Source organism: Falco punctatus, assembly GCF_963210335.1.
Source record: "Falco punctatus genome assembly, chromosome: 13".
In the NCBI taxonomy this organism is placed as follows: domain Eukaryota; kingdom Metazoa; phylum Chordata; class Aves; order Falconiformes; family Falconidae; genus Falco; species Falco punctatus.
In genome coordinates this window covers 10328015-10350142 of record NC_137593.1, presented here as the reverse complement: position 1 = coordinate 10350142, position 22128 = coordinate 10328015, and the positions used below count along the sequence as shown (strand labels likewise).

The 22128-nt window shown below is 43.3% G+C and overlaps 2 protein-coding genes across 12 annotated transcripts in view; one reads left to right on the top strand and one right to left on the bottom strand.

Annotated features, from left to right (window-relative positions):
- B3GNT5 (UDP-GlcNAc:betaGal beta-1,3-N-acetylglucosaminyltransferase 5) overlaps nt 1–19320 on the bottom strand; it is a 67631-nt gene extending 48311 nt beyond the window's left edge. Inside the window, exon 1 of one of the 4 annotated variants that reach the window (XR_013931662.1) lies at nt 14583–19320. The gene's annotated coding sequence lies outside the window, so the exon portion shown is untranslated. Of the gene's footprint in view, nt 1–13778; nt 13802–14582 lie in introns of those variants that run through there. The other 3 variants (XM_080409222.1, XM_080409223.1, XM_080409224.1) reach the window with 3 other exon arrangements.
- The window catches only part of MCF2L2 (MCF.2 cell line derived transforming sequence-like 2), a 190519-nt gene that overhangs the window by 104342 nt on the left and 64049 nt on the right, over nt 1–22128 (top strand). The gene's annotated exons all lie outside the window — the stretch shown is intronic.

Here is a 22128-nt window from a genome sequence, read left to right as displayed (position 1 = left end):
TATACAGAGATAAGAAAACCTGCAGCAATTTTCTGCTGTAGTTATCTACGACAGGAAGGGGACTGGCTGTTAAAAATGGAACCTGTGCATTGGTGCAGTTGAGGCTTGCAAATTGTAGTGCATAACAAAAAAGCTGTATGGGCAGTTTGGTGAATAAAAGTCAGCCCTTTTTATAGTATCAGTTTAAACCCTTTTTATTTTGGAAACATGAAGCTAAACAATGCACCTCAGAGTTATAAACTCAGCAACTTTACAATAGAACGCTAGTGCAAAGCTTACTGCTTTCAGATGAAGCACAGAGATGCAGGCAAGCTGGCATGTCACAGAAATCCAGACATTTGATAGCTCCTTTTGGAGGACTGGGTCTGAAGATGCCCGCTACTTCCTGAGAGTGAGGATAAGTTCTGGTTTTCCCTCCAACCTAGATACTTATTGGTGCTCTTTTCCAAAAACTCTGTACTCTTTGTGAAGTTGACCAGCTAGCACTAATGCTGCAGCATTATTCCCCCAACTAAGTTTACAAAAAAAAAAAAAAAAAAAAAAAAAAAAAAAAAAAAAAGGTAAGCTCAGCCTAGGTGGTCAGGTTGCCTGATCATCGTGACAGCTTATAACAGCTGACTGACTTTTCTGAAAGTTAAAGAGAGCAGGAGGCAATCTATTTAGCCACTTGAAGCAAAGTCTACCCTGGTAAACACTGGAATCCTAGTCACCAAATACAACTTTTTTAGGTTACACTTGGATAACATGTTTTGGCAACAATATGCAATTGCCCAAGTCATCTGGTAAAAAGAGACAACAGTCAACATCACAAACACAAAAGTGAGAGTCGCTGAAGACTAGCAGTGAAACTAACCTACATGACAGTTATTGCCACTAGGGAAGAGTAAGCACCTCCAGAACAAAAAACCAGCAACCACAAAACACAGAAGTCACCACGGAAACAGCTTTTATTATGGAGCAGATAGTAGGGCACAAGAGATGCACATAGATTTTCTGCTCCCTTGCACCCCCCCCCTCCTGGAAATCAGAGATGCTGGAAAGAAAACTTAAGCTTTTCCTTGAAGAAAAAACAAGCCATGAAATCACCTGACTAAAGGCTGGAACAGTCTGGTGTATCACTACCTCGATCTAGTTCAGGGGAATTAGATCAGCCTTTAGTAGACAGAAGTTGTTCAGAATCCCCTCTCAGAAACATCCCATCTTTCATTGTCAGAACTTTTTACAGCTCATTTACAACACCCATCCTTCGGGCTTAGTCATGCTCTTCTTCCCTTAACAGGAGAACAGGCTGACTCACCACAGGAGCTATTCACTGACAACTAATTCTCAAGATTCTGAGAAAAGAAAAAAACCCAACCACCATACCATACCCATGTGTTCTCCCCAGCAAGAGGAAACATGGTGGAACAGAGATAAAACCATCCTCGACGGCCATTTTTTCTGACCATAGTTAAAAGTGTTTTGCCTCTTGGTGTGCATTTTCTTACTTACGGCTTGGAAGCTTTTAGATCCACTGAGATTGGAGAAAGACTGGAAAAACCAAGCACCCATACACAGTTCCTGTAGCTGCCTTCCTTTCTGGTAGATTTAAGATTCACAACTCATGCAGTCTAGTTGCAAGTACTGCAAGCCTTTTTCACCCTGCAGCGATCCTACCTTTCCTAAAGGGCTTTGTAATTTAACCTTTCAGTATTACAAGCATGACTGTCATTTGAATGTAGTAACTATTTACACTTCTGTATTTTGCATTCAGAAGATATTCTAGGATGAAAGTGGAGCTACCATGGTTTGTTATGCAAACTTGGTATCTTGTAGAATGACCACTGTGGAAAAGCAGATCCTTAGAGAGCTACTTTAAATGCTCACAGCAGTCAGTATTTGAAAAAAGTCAGTCTGAAGTTAATTTCAGGACAGAAACAGAACAGTTTTGGAAAGTCCTCTGAGGAGAGACAGACATGGGAGATCCTAAAGAAACAGAGACACTTTAGACATGAAACACCAGAGACACAGACCTGCAGGGAAAAGAGCCATGAAGGGACAACATTCACACATAAGGCACTCCAACACAGAAATTTTTTTCCAACTACCACCACCCCGATAAAAACCCTAAACTCAAGAGAGACCAACTAAGACCGCCCAGAGGGAACACCCCACAACTCCCAGCTACAAATTCTGTCATGTGGTACGATACACATGCTGGGCTTTAATTAACCTGTAAGATCTGACATACCACATCCCTGCGTGACACATTTTAGGACAAAGACAGAGATCATAATATACAGTTATTTTTACTCCTTCTGCCTAGGACAGAAGCTATGTTTAAATCACAAGCGGCTTTTCCCAGGCAAGGCAGGATATTCCAGGAAACACCATTCTAAATAGAACCATTTTGCACTATCAGCTTGTAGCAACTGTCCCTTTCACATCAACAACTCTTAGATGAAGTTCAGAAGATCTACAAGAAAGAACACCTCAAACATTACCTAGTTTCAAACAGAAGTCATCTGAAGAGCTGCTGATCTCTTATGTCCATGTCTTGACCCTGGCTGTGCCAAAGAGACACTTTAAGGGTGCAGTCCTATGGGATGGTTGACATCAAAAGCTTAACTGCTGCCAGTTGGGAACAGCCTTAAAGTCACTCTTCCCCAACCCATCCTCACCACACAGACCTTCCACAGCTTGCAACAGCTCTGGAGCTTATACAGTTGCTCAACAAGCCAAATTCAGCTTCCTCCCAACATCTTCCCCTCAGAAAGCAAACTGCTGAAACCCTGCAGGAAAGATCAGAGTGCTTAATTCAGGTCAGGCTGTATCTAGAGCCTAACCTAAGTGCACAACAGCACTCAACGGTTTCCTTTGCAGAACCAGATGTAACGCACGTTTCTGAAGTTTTCAGTCTTTTCAATTTTAAGGCTACTACCAGGCCCTGTGTTACTACAGAAAACTTTAAAGTCTAGGGCAGGCTTTTGGTCTGAATTCAGACTAGTCCTGTCACATGAGCTACTCCAGATAGAACTTTTTTAATAATGGAGCGGGATGTCCAGGTTAGGAGGCACACTGCAGAGATGCTCCATCCTGCTGGAAGACTTCAGATGTCACATGGACCTAAACTGCAGCACCAAAGGAGTGTGCCCAATCACAGAGGTGACCAGAAGCAGAAACTCTGCAGTTAAAGCTGCATGGCCCAAGATTAGCACTGCCTGGATTTAATTCAGACAAATTTGTCAAGCTCAGTGTAATACGACAATCCTGAAAAGAGCAAGCTGGATTTTCTTGAAGCTTTCAAAATCTCTTTAGAAAGGAGTTACAGGGTTCAAAGAACACATCTTGGCACATTTGACAGTTTTGTTTAAGTAGAATTTTAAACTAGTTTGCAATGTTTGGTTTCTGAGCAATTTAAACAGTTAAAATTCCTATGAAATTGAACTCCAGCAGTACTGATTTATATACTGCTTACACCAAAAGACCAACAGAAACATAGTCAAGTTAGCACATCAACTAAGCCATCAAAATACAAAATTACACGTTTATCAATATTTTCCCTTCCAATTGACTACTTAAAGGGTAAGAAAGTATGTGCCTAAGTTCATGGGAGCAAAGCCTGAATGGACATTGCTGCTTACAGCTTTAGCTACAAGATTACATAATCCAGGTTCCTCACCATTTTTCTGTTGCTGACATGTCTTCACAAGTCATGCTATCTGCCATCTCTACCCTGGCCTATGTCCTCCTTCACTCCCCAAGATCTGAAGAACTCTTTATACATTAATAATTTGCTTTAAAACTAATCTTCAAGTTCCTCATAGATGAGCTGTATCACAAAAGAAAACTGAACAGAAACACTAAGCTACACCTGTGACACTTCTAGGATTTCCTGCAGTAGTGACAGGTCACTTTAAGGAAAAAAAGATGCATTAAGGTACTTAGCTAAACCTTCCTTCCTACGTAGTTCACAAGTGCCAGGATGGAAAGAAAGCATAAGCACACAGCCTGCAAAGAAAATAATTTCAAGTATTGTCAAAACTTCCACTGTTACACCTTCTTCTGTACAGAACTGGTGAGAAATGGATGTCAATTTGGACAGGTATCCCATAGAAAAATATAGTCACAATGACAATGGGATTAACAAAAAGAACCAGCCTACTGCTATGAAGATCTATGCAAAGTTTAAAGTCAAGTCATAGATGCTGCATCAATAAAGAACATTAATGCAGGGATCACTGATGGTAGCTTTGAAAATTTTGTTTCAAGAACATTTAACACACCTTCTGCAGTCTCATATGCAGGCTTTGCCTGCAAATTCTTTAGTTTGCCAGCAGCAGGCAGGGGACAGTTTCCTGGGATGTTAGAATCTGCATTCTTAGATGTTTTTTGTGCATGCATTGAGAATCTCTCAGATTGAGCAGACACCTGATTTTTCAGGTGAAATTAACACCTTCCAAAACACAGACTCCTTCAGTGATTCTGAAGTCGCTCAGTCAAAAGTAATCCCCTTATGAAAAATAACAGGCCCTGAAGTATAGCATTTCCTTCAGGGGAGCTTTGTATCAGAGATAACAGCAGCATCATATAGAAAAATGAGACACAAAGCTGCAATCACTTACTGCTTCTCATTGATGTGTAACACTTCTAAGTGCTGGGGCAATCTCTGAAGTGTTCATTGGTAGAGAAATTCAAAGGATGGCAAAGCATTAGACTGCAATTGAGCAAAGCATTTCAACTCCTTCAGGGCTGGAAGCAGAAACAGATTGTAATACTCAACTCTGCCAAGAGACATCTAAGTGCCAGTAGAGATGTAGTTTCTACAGAGATTTTGCACTTGCTGTGCCCACTGGGTGGAAAGGAAGAGGGCGATTTCTTCCATTTCCCCTAAAAGCAGCAGCAAGCTTCCCAGCTGCTACAAGCAAATCTAAATGGAGACATCTGCCAGTATGGACAGAATTGCCTTAAGGTGCTTTCATCAGTCAGTCCCCTAGAACACCTACTGTGCAGATATCAGGAGAGGAGCAGAATCACATCTTTCAAGCACCAGTCTATGCTTAGACTGCAGTTTTCAGTTGCTTTAACCTACTATATCCACTGCAGACTCTTCCCCATACAAGCTAAAAAGGAGGACTGCATTTTCCAGCATGAAAACCTCCAAAATACAAGTAATTTAGTTCAAGGGATTTTGCACAAAATGCACAAGCACCAACATGCAATTCTTTGGTTTGTGTGCAGCAGATTGGGTGAAAAGAGCCAGTTCTTCATACCAACAGTAAGGATAATACTCTGAATTTTCAGAGTCTGGCAGCAACCTGATTGAGGCCACACACCCTCATTTTCTGAGAAGAGTGACTAAGAGCACTTAACTTCCACGCAGCAAGTCAGAGCCCTAAGATACAACTACAAAGGCCATAGTGGTACCTATTGTACAACCCATTGCACCCGTTTCAGCAGATGCCAGTGATAAGCTCTAATACTACACCAAACAGCAGTCTGTATTTATATAAATTCACTTTTGCAGTGCCAGTATTTAAAGACGTGCGAGATTGGTACACATTCCTTTCAATTCCCATGTAATAAGGCAAAAATAGACAGCAAAGGGGCAGAGCACACTAACTGCAGCTGCTCACATTACCCATTGGGTGTAGGTGGCAGAGCTTTTAAGTATCACATCCATTTGTACAGCGCTACTCTTTCTGCTTCAGAGCGGCACCTCAGTCAGCACTTTTTACAGGCTCCAGAAAGCTTCCCCCCAGTTTTATAGCAGGTTATGTCTGTTCATATTTGGAACCTTCTGTACAAGTGGTGTAAAGAATTTTCTAGTGACTATACATCAGTCTCAGAGTATGCAAAGTGGGTGAGGATCGCAAAAGGCATTACTAAGAGGGCTAGCTTGCCACTGCTTTCTATCCCACATTAGCGTACTCATCTCTTTACAAATGTGTATTTCAGACAACCTTGCAAGAAGGACATCCCATTACACAGGTCAAGCTCTCAGCTGAAAGTTGGCTCAAACTGAAGGCTGAAGAAAACTGTTTTGCCCACAATAAAGAAAGCAATTAGCATCATAGAATGATAGAATCATTTAGGATGGAAAAGACCTTCGAGATCATCAAGTCACACCATTAACCCAGGACTGCCAAGTCATCACTAAGCTCCACGTCTACAGATTTTTTTAATTACCTCCAGGGATGGTGATTCCTCTACCTCCCTGGGCAGCCTGTGCCAAAGAAATTGTGAAAAAGCAAGCAGTTATGGATCTAGTCCAAAGCTCAATACTGGATGACAAGAGAATGCAAATTCTCTAGTTACACAGTAATGCTGAATCCCTGTTTCATAGCATGTTAAAAGTTGAAGAGCTACAACATTACAGTCATGCCTAATCAGTAATTCCTTCTGCTGCCATTAAGTAAGCCCATTCAAATATTTATTTGCAGCTAGAGATGTTATTTCCTGCCTGCTTTCCCCACAAACCTAAGGTGATTTCCAGTCTCCAGGCCATACCTGAAGATCAAGCTGAACAAGTATCTGAGGCAGACTAGCTGCCAAGCTAAAAGCAGAAGTCAAAAATTTTAGACTGACAACTAATTGCAAGATGACTAGTTTAAGTTGCTTTTCTATGGGGCCTCACTTTTTTTTTCAGAATACTTTTCAAAAAAATACAGTGAGTTAGAAAGTGCACGAAGAGCTCATTTAAACAGAAGGCCAATACTGTTGTACCATGGCTGTTTCTAAACCATGCTAGACTTTGCTATCCTCGTTCCATGTTTTAAGTTTTTCATTCCAGAGTAAACATTCTCTCATCTGCTCTGCAGCCAATCTCTCTTCCTCAGATAATACTCTAGCCTATGATCCCAATTCAGCATCCAACTCCAGATGGATCTCTCTTATTGCGGCAAAAATTTAGTCAAAATCTGGATGTTACACATGTCACTAGCATGCAGGCACTAAGGCAGGAAGACAAATCAATTCAATTTGTAGATTAAAATGCAGGGATTTTTTGTGCCACAGCATTGCATTTTTTGTTTTTTTCAGTTAGACCAGCAATGAAAAAACATGTTGGAATTAAAAAGAAGTCGAGTCAAATACTGGTTAACTTACTGGGTACAGGAAATAGTGGAGGTTTTTTTGTGTTCTGTTGGGCTACATCTCTCTTTTCCAGATTTAAGTTTGCACAGGTCAGAGATATGTGAACTCACGGTCCACACAGCAGAGTAACATCCCATCTAGACTTTCCAAATCAGCTTAGCTGCCTAAGTTTGCCTCTCTTATGCATGGCTTATTAACCTTAGCCAAGTGTCACGCTGCCCTACCATCCAGACATTTATACTCCATACACAACTGAGCATGGCAGAAGTCTTGGATCACCCCTTTCTGCATCAAATCTTTTCCTCCAGTAGTTCACATTCCTAAACCTACAAGTAAAGCCCTGGGAAGCAAGTCTGCAGGTTTACTTGTCTACCCGCAATCCACACACACAAGAGTTTAAGGAAGCTGGGCTGCAGAACACTGGTGCTGGTTCCCATCTGAATAGTACCTGGGGTCAGGAGGAGCCAACATCACTTTTGTTAAAAACTCTTCCACTTAGATGACCCAAGTCACATAGTCAGGAACACAGCCTGTTTTTCAGTTCTTTCTACATGTTGTAGAAATTAAGGAGCAAATCAGGTCCCAGTCCTATGCACGGGGACACCAGACAGTGCAGACTAATTTGCTGTGTTGCCTGGGAAGTACCTGGGTCTTCAGTTTCAAGGCCATGCTTTCCTCATCACATAACACACCCCCAAGCAAGCACAAAGGTCTAACACTAGGTTGAATCCACCATGCAGAGATGTACCTCAAGCAAAGCACACATCTACACACAAAGGTGTCCTAGGAATTTAAGGCAGTCCTCTTAAAGCAACTATAGGATCAGCTTAGAAAAGAAGCAGCTCTGTGGAAAAAAACAATACTTCTATCAATACCTAAGAAAGCATCTACATATATAATTCAGAGACGAGCTTTCCGATGAATGAAAAAAATCATGAGAAAGGGAACCTCTTTAAGATTAATGATCCCCTAACAGCTCATCACCCCCGCAAGCGTAATGGGGCTGCCATTGCAACAACACTTCAAAACCCTCCTCTTGAGATCACAAAGAGCAAATATTGCTTAAGCCACTCTATCTTTCCTTACACCCACAGATCGACAAGCACTTAAGAACAGACAGTCATTGCATGCTCTGTTCCCTTGGCCCTTAACAGAATCATGCCTTGTTCATTCTCACCCCTTCCCGTTCACCACTGTGCATAGCTGCCAGCAAATCTTAAGCTGAAAGAAGTGTTGTATTCTACTTGAGGCTGAGGGAAGAGGAGAGTTATTAATAACCCTGTCTGCTTCTTGGATAATCTCATCTAGTGAGTTGTCTTCTTTTATTAATAGGAAATCAATCTATTTGAATGAAGCAAGCAGGCTATCTGACCATGTATTCGCTTCTTGTTTAGTATTTGTAGTTTAGTGTTTTCTTAAGAGATTAATTCCCTTTTGTGGTAGTTCAGCACTAATTTGGCACCAAATGCAAATGCAGTGTAGAAGTCTCTCTCTCTCCACACACTATGTATGTACACCCACTTTTTACAGAAGCATGAAGTACTAGTCATTCAAGATACATCAACAGAAGTTAAGAAACTTAATTTTTAATTAATTCAATTTTGAAGTTACATAAACAGCACCCTGAATTCCATAAAAGAGTCACCCTAACTTCAGGCAAATAGTCTAGAAACAGCAAACACACCACACTGTCGGTTTCTCCTAAGTCCCAACTTCCAGACTGCACACAGTCTTCACTGCCATAAGAAAGCCCCAAACAGCTTTAAAGCTGAAACTGAATAAACATGCTAGAAGCATTACATTAAGAGGTACATGTATGTTAAGTCAAACTCCTAGCAAACAGACACAATCCAGACCTGTTAGGTTTGTGCTCTCCAAGACACCACTTGTTGAGAAGCGGCAGTCAGTTTGAAAAGAGGGTTAAAGAAAACAGCAAAGAACGTTTTGCCAAATTTAAGTGTACTGGAAGAGCCAGCCACCGGAAAAGTAGAAGAGTGTTTTCTGCATTTGCAACAGCTGTTGACAGAAGTCACTACTGGTTTAGCACTTCCATGACATTTGGATTCATATGGCTAGCTAACCTCCTTTATTTCAGTAGTACAGCATTAAGCTAAGGTGTATCTCAATTATTTTATATGACTACATAAGTTCAAGGCTTTAATGTAGTTTTCACATTTTGAATAGTTTTCAAGACAGTCAAGTATTTCACATAAAGTTACAAAGAACCAACAGCTCTTGAAGAACAGACTCAATACAGAAGATCCTACATACATGTTGGGGGTCTCCATGTTTGTTTCAAGCAAGCTGGAAAGCCAAAATCCTCAGATTTTATCATGAAGTGGATCGAGAACCACCTCAACATATACAAAGGAGCTGCAGATTTGCTGGAATAATAGCGGCACAAGGCTTTGTTTAAGCCTGTCTGCAGACTGGGTGGGATGAATTCCATTAATCCTCTCCTACTTCTGTGGGAACCAAGGAAAATTTTGGCCTTTTATACAGCCTTTTTTTCCAAGGCAACAAGGCCAGGGACTAAACAGGAGACACTCATCTGCTTTTTTCTGTTACAAAACATGGGGAGCAGGAACAGCACAGGCTCATGGCAGAAAAGTGGAAGAATGACAATACAGTAAGCTGTAGCAACTCAAGAACAGCATCCTGCAGTTTCTAGCTCACCACAGATGAAGTACCCTCACTGAGAGCTGCTAACAGGTCAATGGCCGTAACACACTGCAGAACAGAAGACTACACAAAGAATTCCTCAGGCCTAGCTTCAAGATTCAAATTGGATAAGAAAAGTCAAACAAAGGAGCTGCAAAACACTCCCAACATGTTTAATAAGCAGTGAGGTTTCTCTAAGACTACAGTCTTTGTAAATTAACATGAAGCAACTTGTGTATTTGCATTTAACCAGAAGTACTTGTCTCTGCTTAGGAGAAATGGATAGCAGGTCACACTAATAATATCAAGAGCCAGTAAAAACAGTATTTTTAAATTTATAAATGTGTCTGTTGTATATATGTGTGTATATACACACACATTTATATGCAAGACTGATGTAAGGCCAAGAATGTAACTGAACTGCACACAGCACAAGATTAAGCTCTGCTGCGAGGACAGTTTAGTGAAACAGTGAAGTAGAAACTACAAATGGAATTCATTAGGAGGCAGACCACAAAACAACAGTCTGTGGACTCTAGAAGGAAGCTACAAAGATGGGAGCAGAAGCTTAAAAGACAGGGATGACTTAAGGCAGAAGGAAAAACAAAAAAAATCCATTAAAGATGCCTGCTCATTCTAGAAAGTTGAGCTTAGAGAACAATGCAATAGAAAGTCAGTACTTGTAATTACCACAAGACTTCACTTGGGTCTTTCAAACAAAGCAGCCAGAAACTCAGAAAAGAATTAGTCGCAAGTATGGTACCTTTACCACCCCTGTTACCCATTACAAGGGTTTCCTACTGAAAGTGTAGTGAATAAGTATTTTATTGGAAAGTCAGGAAAGCTACAAGGAAGAGTTGCAAAAAGCACTGTCTAGTCTTAACAATAAAACACACTGATTACATACCCAAGTATACAGTGCAAAATGAAAGGCTAATCTTCCTTTAGTTAACCAAGTCAAGTAGAAGAAAATCCATCTATCCTGTATTTCATATTCCATGGAAAACCACAACTAATAGAGGGCTGAGGGAAGGGGGCTGCAGTGGTGTACAATGAATAGCAGTTTAAAGAACAAGAAAAACTGTAAGTTTCCTGCCCCAAGACAGAAGGCTAGTTTACATCAATCAGCACAAGACTCTTCGGGTTCTTAGCAGCAGCGCAACTGGAAGAAAAAAGCTGCAGGATGCAGCAGGAGAAATGTGAGCAGAACGTGACTTACTGACCCAACAGCAAGTTCAATTTGAAGCAACCTTCCTCAGTCTAAATGCCAAAGTACTAGCTAAAAATCTCTTCCTCTGCTGGTATGTCCCAAGGCACCTCCAACAGTATGTGATCTGTGTTGGCAGAAGGTGTTCTTTATTTCAAAGTTGCTGCACCCGAGTGGGTGAGGTTGAGTTGCTGCATCTGAAAGGTGACAGCTTACCTTCAAGGCACCAGCAGCATTCCTGGAAGTTTTGAGTAACCGAACCCTTTTTATTCAGACTGTAAGACTACATCCAGCAAACTGGAGATGGCACCAAACTTGACCTCATGAAACTGGTTTGCAGCAGGTAAACTTGCACTGCACTACAAGGCAGTCTGCGGTCTTTAGCAATATGTAGACCTATGCCCCTCTTCAACAGTCCTTCAAACCAGAGTTACTTTTGCTTACAACATTCTCTACTTTCAACATCATCTGTCCACAGGATGTTTAAGCAGTCCTGAGATCTGTTAGATTTTCTGAGTTATTTGGGCATGTAGCAGCAGCATCTCCAAGCCACAGTTCTATGTTGAAGATCAGACTACGCAGTCACCCAAGCAACAGGTAAACTTCAGGACTGGTACAGGTTCATACTAAAAAGTTGCAATTCTAAAGCAAAGGGGTTGTTTCATCATCCTATTTCCATACATTCTGATGGTTTCTCCATTGACTACAGAATCTAACTGGTGTCATCTTTCACAGATCCTTCAATAGCATTCCTCCCCTTGCTTCCCAAGGGCAAATATCCTATTCTCAAAACTTATGAGAAAAGGGAAACCTCTCAAGTGTCTGTGACTTATTTCAGCCTTTGAAGACTCAGGAATGTACAGATTTCTGTTCAGAATCTGGAGCACAGTTTCCCAAATATGGCAAAGATTCCAAATACACAATGTCTGCTGTATCAGTGGAAAATCCTGCTGTCACTTCCAGCCAACCTGACCGAGGTGCACCATGCTGCTTTGCACTGGAATTTGAAGAGTAGTTATTACTGAGGTCTGCTAAATGGTCAGATAGCCTCACTCAATATGTGTGTATCCTAGGAAGCTGATAAAGGTACTTTACTAAACCCCGCAGGCTGGTATGGAAGGAAGTTCTAGCAGCACAACACTAATCCATCACTTTTAGCCAGTTCCAAGGCCCAGCAGACCCACTGCAGTAACAGCAAAACTGCAGTGAGGTTTCCCAACAGCAAAACCCCCTCCCACTTCTGTACTTTTAGTAAGCAACATCAAGTTAAAGGATTACCTAGACAATTCCTCAGGTACAGACAGATAACCATGGGAGATGAGGCAATGCTTAGCACATCCTGGATGCCATGACACTTGTAGGTGCAGAAAAACACCCAACACAAGCCACTGGCATTTCAAATGATAAGCTATGACTTGCAGGGTTTTCCACATGCTTCTCCCTGATCTGTAAGTGAACTGTCATTCCTAGCTTCAGTACTCACTATTCCAGTTTGTCCAGAGAGACTGTCCCAACTGCTGGCTTTGAGCAGAATGAGCAACCAGTTTGATTCTCAGTAATTATGGATCTTAGAGAAAACAAAGCGATACAGTTTTGACCGACTCAATGGAAGAGAGCTACTAAGCAGATATCACATTTCTAAGCAGAAAAAAAACCCCAAAACCTTACCAGCAAAAAAGCCCATATTTTTACCAAAATGATATATTTCTGTATATAACAGATGGTCGGCTTCTATGAAACTAGTTCTGTGCAGAACAACCAGTAACTCCCATAATACCAGAGCAACACCCAGCTCTATGTGACAGTCCAGCCTTCTGGAATACTGCTAGAATACTCCATGGCTGTTATCAACTGTGATTTAATATTGCCTGCCCTGCTCAACAAGGGGAAAAAAAAAAGATGGCATTATCCTCTCTTAGATTACAACTGTTTTCCCTTCTTTTAAAATAATCTATCCCTTTGCTGACCCCATCCCTTCCCCTTTCCAAATGCTAGGAGGAATGCAAGAATTGGGGAGGAGAAGTGAGAACAAGACAGCATCATACAAAACAGATTTCAACAGCCACACTAGGCGTTTCAACACTACTGCTAAGGGATCCTCAGGCGTAAGCCTTGGCGAGTCACTAGATGAAGATGCACGTACAGAGTCCTCCACCGCTTTGCACGGCCAGAACACAATTACAGGCTTTTCTTTTTGGCATTGCCTTGCACTTAGTTTAGTTGCTTACAACAGAGCCAGTCTCCCCTCTCTGGACACTCCCAACATCTTGCTCAGCAGCAGCTCAAGACACTAAAAAGCACAGGCGTTCCGATGCGCCCCCAGCGAGGGCGAGCACGCCGCCGCCCCTTCCGCCGCCGGACTCCAGGGCTCTGCCCCACGCCCCGTCCTGGCGCGGCACCCAGCGCATCCCAAGCTCTTCCCAAAACCCGTGAAACCAAGGCTCGGGAATACTGGGACGCTGGCACTGGGGCGGGCCGCAGCACCGCCACCCCCCCGCCACCGGCAGCTGCGGGGCGCCCGCGGATCCCGACATGAGCCAGATCGATCGCTCGGGACCGCCCCGCCCCGCCTGCCGCCTGCCCCGGGCACTCGCGGAGCCCCGGCAGCAGCTCCGGCCATGCGGCCGCCCCTTCGGGCAGACAAAGGAGGGGGCCGGCGCGGCCCTGCCCCTCGCACACCCCCGCCGCAGCGGCGCGCCCGACCGCCGCCCGCCGGCTCCGCCGCCCCGCCGCAAAAAAAAAAAAAAAAAAAAAAAAAAAATTAAGGCGCTTTTTGAAAGCGTTCGGTATCTCCCCCTTTCGCCTAATGCGTTTCCTCACGCCGATTTTTTCCTACGGAGTCCCCAGAAATAGTTCGGGAGAGGGGTGGGTGCTCCCGGCGGGGCGCCGCCAGCCTCCGCGCGGGGAGAGGAGCTCATTAGCGCTAACGAGGGCAGGGCGCGAGGGCTGCCCCGGCGCCTTCGGGGGCGCGTCCCCGTGTTGCAACCCAGGGCTGAGCGGAGAAACTCCGAGCCGGAATTGCGAGTTCCTTAGGCAGGGGAAGAAAAAAGCCCCACACCCACTTTTCCTGTAGAGGAAAAAAAAAAATAAAATAAAATTAATATTTAGAGCAATGGGAACGCGGGAGCGGCTGCCGGATGCAGGGCCGGGGGGCGGCGGCACTGCCACTGCTTTGATTTCCCCGCAAACCTTGAGCGGCTGCGAGTTTTTCCTTCCGCGGCTCGGGGCGTGAGTAATACCCCGAAAGGGCCACAAAATGTTTCAGAGTTTTCCCTGCTTTTTCTTTTCTTTGAACACAATCGACAATCAGACAATGGCAAGAGACCCGGGGGGAATCTGCTGGAAGGCTCCGCAAAACACAGAAAAACTGCGCTGAAGTTTGGGTCTCGTTCACCGCAGAAATGTGAAAACCCAAAAGCCGGACAAAACCCTTCTTTCTTTACGGCAGGAGTAAGACAACCGCGTTCGGAGAAACCTTTTAAACAAAGCAGTCGGAAAACTAGTTTGCCCAAAGCATGGCACCGCAGTTCCAGAAACGCGGAGAAGCGAGACACCCTCCGCCCCGGAGCAGCCCAGCCCCTGCAGCCCCCGCAGCCAGACAGAGAGGAGAAAGCAGAGTACATTCGCTAACTTTAATTACCCAGCTACTCGCTTCACACCGAAAGCGAGGGAGGCGGCTGCTCTTTGCAAGCGAACGCACCAGCAGAGCGGGAGGGAGGGCGGCCGGCCCGGCGCAGACGGCGGTACCTGACCGGCGAGCCCCGGCAGCCGCTGCCGCCGCTTCCGTCCTCGGGGCAGGGGGCTCGCGCCGCCGCCCGCCCGCCCGCCCGCCCACCCGCGCGCGCGGGCGGGCCGCCCCAATCGCCCGCCGCATATAGGGGCCCGCGAGCCGCGCAGCCAATCGGCGCCGCCTCTCCTCCCCCTCCGCCGCGCGCTGGGGCTCGGCCCCGCTCGGCGCGCGCGGCGCGGGTGTCCCGCTGTTTATAAACACCCGCCCGGCGTGGGGCGCCTCCGCCGCCGTGCGTGCTCCCCGTGCCGGGGTGGTGCAGGGTTGGTTTTTTTTTTTTTTTTTTTTTTTCTTCTCCTCTCCTCCTCCCTTTTCCCTCTTCCTGTTCTTCTCTCCTGAGGAGGTGGCGAGGGTGAGGCGGCGGTGAGCTGTGTGGGGAAACGGCAGTGCGGTGACGCTTGGACTGCTAACAGTAACGCTTCTTAGAAATTCAACGATGCGTCTTAAAAATATCTTAGGGGACGCGACAAAGCTTTAGCTAATTGCTGCGCTAAGTCTCCGAGGTGCTAAATAACATCTGGGTAGGTAGTTTAAGGTCGCAGTGAAACTTACTTCTTGTTGGAAATATTAAGAGGAGAAATAACGGTGGGCTTTAGCAGGTTTTTCTTTTCTACTTTCCCCACGTAATTAGTGACTTATTTGCATTGTCTTGAGGGGATTGCCTGATTCACTGAAGTACCTCAGCATTAAGGCAGGCACTGTAGGCAGCAGACCGAGATGGAAGTACTTAGAAAGCAAACCAAGGTAAGTGCCAGGAATGTGCCTTCTTTAATACACCTTTGCAAACCTTTGTAAAAAGAGAAATGAGGTTAAAAAAGGAGAAAAAGAAAAAAAAAAAGCTCATTCATGTTAAGCTGAAAAGCCATTTATACTGCAGTGCCTTGTATGATTTATTGGAAATCTGAAATTTCTCACTGAATATAAGTATCAAACACAAGTCCACTGTGTATCTTCCATTCTTTCAGGACTGATCTGAATCATTCCTGACCTCATCACTGACTTCACAGAAATTTAACTGTGGTACATCATGACAATTGGTGTCTGTCACTTTACAACCATAAATCTGGCAACATCTTTGTGAAATGAGGAACTGTTTTCTTTTTACACACACGAGAGGAAATCAGAGATGGGAATACTGTTGTCCAGGGCACCCGGCAGAAGTAGAGCAAGGGTAAAACCTGGGCAGTTAGCAATCCCACAGAAGGATGGGTTGCTTTGTAATACAGGTTTTGTTTGGGGAAACTTCAAGGCCTAAGGAGTTTTTCACTTGATCTCTCCTTTCTCCTATTCTGTGTCTTAAGATGACTAAACACTTACTAGCGGCCTTCCCAGATTTCATCTGATTCTGCAGTAAGACAAAATACAATTCTTCACAGTTCATCTTAGCAGAAAAACTTTGTAGGTAGCTGTGTAAATTTGGCATGTTGTCTAAGCAGTGTTTAAATAACAGTAAAAATACCCTTATAAACAAAGTGTTATTAATTTTTCTTACCAAAACTGTAATTGCTGATTCCTTCCTAGTTCACAATTATTTTTTTCATAAGTTTATTCTTCATTCTTTCTTGTAGTTGTCAACCCATTCAAGTATTTTATCAGTGATAAAAGGGTCCCTTTCAGAATGAGAAACTCTCAATGATAGATACTTTCAAAACTCTAGAGAACTGATTTCTTGGCTGGTAATACCAGTTTTTCCTGTTTTCATTTTCAGTTGAAATTGGTAAACCAGACAGCAAAAAAAAAAAAAAAAAAAAAAGCACCTGGATTCTTCCTTCCACACCTAACTCAAAACCCCCTCAAACTGTGATTCATTTATGCTTCAACCAAATACGACTCTATGCCTGCAATTTTAACTTAATATTTTTAATATGTAGGAGGCCAGCTTGCCAAATACAAGCATGAAAAGGTCTCAACTCTGAGCGTTCCAAAGTCGATTTGTTTCCAAAGACATTTAAAATTTAAACCCAAAATATTTCTGTGCTGTCTGTGTCTTGATAATGCAGCTTCCAGAAAACACAGCATCATGGAATCACATTTTCAAAATCAGGAGGTACCTTTAAAATTTAAGGGGCGTGTGTGGGGAAACATGATTCAGACATAATTACAGGATTCTAAGAACTAGGTCCATAGAAGGCAAAGTCAAAGGTATTTAAATTATCGAACAAAAGTTACTGCTTCTGATCAGCACTACTAACAGACTGAGTTTGGTGTGATTGAGTTTGTCTTATTTGTCTTAACAGTTGTGTCCGCTTTTCTCCTGAAAAGTGACATCTGCTCAAAGGATCAACCACATTTCATTTGTGCTCACTAATTTCCCATCTTGGTTGATCTGAATTTTCCCCAATTTAAGAGACATCTCTGCCAGTGAAGTAGGCAGACTTCATCCTGCTTTCAACTTGAAATTACAGTAAAAGTGTTTCTTCGGGGTTTTTATTTTCCAGTAGAAAAAACTGGACTTACTGTCTTCTCTTTCTTCCCCCTTCTCTCCTTTTTTTTAAAAAAAAATATTCTGTTAGGGTCAGATCCTCTGTTGAGATAAAAATTATTTAGAAGTAAACCTTCACCTCATCCTTCTCCCCAGTAATGTTGTTAGGTGGGGTGTTTTTAAAACATCACCCTTATTTGTTTATAAATTAAATCTTTTAACAGCCCAGCTCTATCTTGCCCACTTTGGCCTCAGCCCTGACAGAGATGCATAGCACATAGCAGGTTACATAGCTAAACCAACGAGAGGAAACAGCGCTGTCAAGCATGCTGTTCTAAAAAGCACTTCACACATGTTTTTTCTCCAGGAAACACCTACCCTATGTGTTTATCACACGCTGTCATGCACCACTACAGCGCGCACAGGCTCGGGGCTTCTAAGGTGTTTAGAGAGCAAAGTGGTTTATTGGCATAAGGACTAATACTTGAGAACGGATGCAGGAAAGTACTGTGGCATGCTTGCAGGAATGGGATTTTAGACAGGCTGATTCCTTGTACGCATGCGGCCATCTGGCACAGTTGGCCTCGCGTCTGGCTGGAGACTTCAGGCCCTATTTCAGCATAAATAATGAGTAGGTAAGATTCAACAAAAGGGGGAGAAATACCTAGATGTTACAATTCTGTAGAATGAATTGCAGTTCCTGCAGATTTGTGTTAACAGCAGCTGCTCTGCTGTTACTGTTTCCCGCTCTTGGTAGGAGCGATGTGCTTATGGCTGTTCTTGCCCGGTGGGAGAAGAAGGTAGGAGGGAATTCACTTAAAGCCATTTGTAAGTAACACAGAAGCCTGCTTGCCAATGTAGTATTTTTACAAGAAGGTTGGGATCAGAGATCTGTCATTTAACACTTCTGAGCCTTTGAGTCTATGTGGAGCCCTGAGCAAGCCGTGCAGTGCTCTCAGAGGGTTTTGCCTCTGGGCCACCTGCTGCCTTTTTCATCACATACATCCGTTCCAACAGGATGGACTAGCGTGATCAAACAGCATCTGTGTGCCCTAACTGTTGTGTTGTCCAGTGCAGTCCAGTATACAGAGCCTGGGCCTAAGATTCAGGGGAGGAGGTGTTTAATCAATAGAAAGGCAATTTTAAAATCTAGAAGTGCAGTTCTGTTTGATAAGCCAAACAAGCACCCTCCATTCAGAAATCGTGATTTTGGACTCTCATTACCTTTACTTTGAGGTGGCCTTCGTAGTGCTTTTGTTATATCATAATCTAACTGACAGCCTTTTAGTTTTCATTTTCAAATCTTTCTGTGTATTCATTACATGTTTCTTGTATGAGAAATCTGATGGTCTTTCATAACCACATGATCCTGAGCCCAGACTGTAAGTATGAAATAGACATTTCTAATAAAACCACAAGAAGGGCAACCCTTTCTGGATAATTTACACAGTTGGCTGTAGGCAGCCTGTATAGATGTTACTGCATCAAAAGGTTCATGGAGTGGAGTCCTAACTAATGCACTCCTTAGTATCTTATATGCATTAACTACATTACTGTGATATTTTGCAATTTATGTTCAAATGTTATGATGGGGAGCTGATTTGGTCAGATGTTCTGTGGTACCATTTTAAAAAAGGAAATCTGATTCATAAGTCTGTTCAGATGACAGTTTCATAATCAGTCTAAGCTCATTTAGGGCTGCTGCTGCTGTCCTTTCTTCCTCTTTCCCCACACCCACCCCACGTTCTCCCTTTCTATCCCTTATACAGGGCTAGCAACTGTGCAGCTGACTTATTTTCTTTTTGTGAAATTAGTTGTGAGTTGGATCAACTCATCTTGCTCACCAGTTTAGCTGACTGTCCATGCTGGTGTGCCATCACTGTCAAACGCAAGGAGGGGGGGCAGGAGGGAGTGACTGGGAGCGTGCAAAGGTGCATAGTTATTCTGTCGTACTTGTGGATCAAGAAACTGCATCCAAACAGTTATATCAGGTATGAATCTGAATTTCCTGTAAATTTGGAATATTTTCTGGTTGATTTTTGGATCAGATTCGTCCATCACCTTGCAACAAGGGCTAGGGGACCTGGTTAGTCAAGGTTGGTGCTTTCTCTTTGAAAACACGTGACAACTGTTCCTGGACTTTCTGACCACAGCTTAACTCTTTTCATGAGATGACCCCCCAGGGTTTGCGTATGGTCTTGATGTTACCAGTGGGTTGTCAGTGTGGCCTTGACTGTGATCACTTATAAGCACAGAAACAGGTATATTGAAGTGGTAGGTGTGCAGTGGCAGGAGTTACAGTAGCGTTACTTGTGTCTAATTTTCATTCATGTCTGCTGAATATACTGCTGAATAACAAGATGGATGATGGCAAGGCATCGGTAGTTTTTTACTGAGATGTGACATGTCACACAAGCAGCATAATCCCTTCTTTCTGAATTAAACTCTAATGAGACTTTAAGCTCTCCTAGAGCTTATATTCAGATAGAATTAACTTCATAAATGACCAGCTCTAGGATTTGGAGACTGAGGTATCATTTATGGGACTCAAATGAGAGAGTCAAGTTTAATATGGGATGGACCTACCTATCATGTATGCATAGAGGACTTCTGTATACATGCAAAATAGTCTCCAGGCGTGTACACAGCCCAAACTCATTGCTTATCCTCTGAACGTGCACATAAAGTTTGCTTTACGTGCTGAGAAAATCTGTGGAGCATCTGGCATCACTTCTGCACACCAGCAGCCAGCTGTCACTTTGCAAACTCACATCCTGGAGTGAGGTGCCGCCTGCGGGTATATGCCTGAAGGTGTTTGTACCCTTAAATGACAGGTTCCAACTGCAGATTTGGATACAATTTAAATTTAAGCGTCCTTTAAATTCAGTGAATCTTGATATCTGGGTCAGGCCTACCCTCAGTTTTCATTGATCTAACAAGTACTGGGAGCTTCATAAATCAGTCTGTGCATCACTCTGAACATGAGAATAACTATAACACTGAATCGTCAGGTTGCATGGGTAGAACAGGCTAGCACTTCTGCCCTGGGTAAAGAATTAGAAGCTATTTTCAGAATGAGAATAATGTGCCAGAGCCCTATTCTAAATCAGCAACAGCAAAGTTGCATTGACGTTTGGTCTGGGAATTGCTAAATTTAGGTGTGGACTGGTGTCAAAAATACTACTAGCTCAGGGAGTGCTGCTAAAAGCTTTGGTGTCCAAGTGCTTGTTGTAATCATCAGAGCTGCATATGACAGGAGAGAGGAACAAAGATCCCTGATTTTATTAGCTGCCGGCCAAAGATGCAGAGCTTCTACAGGAGGCAGAGGTAAATCACAGAATCATAGAAGGGTTTGGGTTGGAATGGACCCAAAGATCACCTAGTCCAACCCCCACTACCTTGGGCAGGGACACCTTTCAGTAGATCAGGTTGCTCAAAGCCCATCCAACCTGACTTTGAACACTTCCAATGATGGGGCATCCACAACTTCTCTAGGCAACCTGTTCCAGTGCCTCACAACACTCATCATAAAAATTTTTTTCCTTATGTCCAATCTAAATCTACCCTCTTTCAGTTCTAAACTATTGCCCCTTGTCCTGTCACTGCAGGCCTTGGTAAATGCTTCTTTCTGGTAAGCCCCCTCTATATTTTGAAAGGCTGTAATAAGGTCTCCCTGGAGCTTTTTCTTTTCCAGACTGAACAACCCCAAAAGGTTTTCCCCCAAAAGGGGGAATGAGTTTCCTCTTTTGTATGGCATTAGTAAGATCCACTGCAAAGCTTTCCCTACAGTATGTAAATGAAAGATGTAACAATTTTCACAACATAATATAATGTAATATGATATAGACTTGTATTACAATTGAGATAAGGTGATTTTGGTGAGTGGCTGAGACATTAAGTGTTACAGTAGAGCCTTAACAGCATGTCTTTCCGGTCTAATTTCCGGACTCTTGAAAACTTTCAGCTGGTAGAGGGGAAGAGCTTAAAGCCTACATTTTAAAAGAGAAACTGTTCTTGACTTCATTGTTAGGCACAGAGAACTGTTTCTCTTTCACCAGACTTAATGAACGAGCAGTTAGCAGGAGAAATTTCAAGAAGCCACTAGCCATTTCTTGTTTGCCATCATCTCTTTAAACCTTTACAAAATCTTTGTTTTCAGAGAAGTTTCCCTGTTGGGCAGATTGGCTCCAGCACTTACAAGTCTAATTATACCCTAAAGGGTTGGGAAGATCTTTGAAGTGAAGTGTATGCTGCCATGTAGGGAGATGTTCCTGCTGATAGAAATGCGTGTAAAATAGCAAGAGAAGACATATTCATACTATAGATCCAAATACTTCTGGGAACTGGAACAGGAGAAAAAAAATAATCATATTGTTACAGTACAGTGGTTTACTGAGTGTTCTGGAGGCTTCGAGAAGTCCTTGTGTCCTTGCTCCCAAAGAATCTGGGAGGTAGAGAAAAGCTGAAATAAACACTCTCAACATTCACATGCTTTCTGACAAAATTTGCACTTAATCAGGTATCAAAGAGGGACAAGCAACCACTTTGCTATTGTCTCTCATACCTGCTTTCTATTGGATATTAAGGTTATTTTAATACTCTTCAGAAATTCCAGGAATTCCTCAACTTTTCTGTGCAGTTGTTCTGCTGCCTGCTGGCTCTGGGCAGGCTCCTGGAATGCAGCTGGCCACATGCACATACTGGATGGTTGCTTTGTTTTAGGCACATGGGGAGGTTGGGATCAGAGGTATCTTCTGCCTTGCCGTGTGTCACAGGAACGTGTGTGCTCCACTGCAAAAGCATTGGAAACCTCAGCCAGCACGCAGTCAGTGGAGGGCAATCTGCATCCTCTGTTGGATGGCCACTTCCTATGCCTAGCCAGGACTTTACTAAAAGTTCTGCCCTCTCCCACCCCCGATCCATCTCAGGGTCTATACAGCATGTGCAAATAAAGGCTACTTTGTGTTGGCCTAGGAC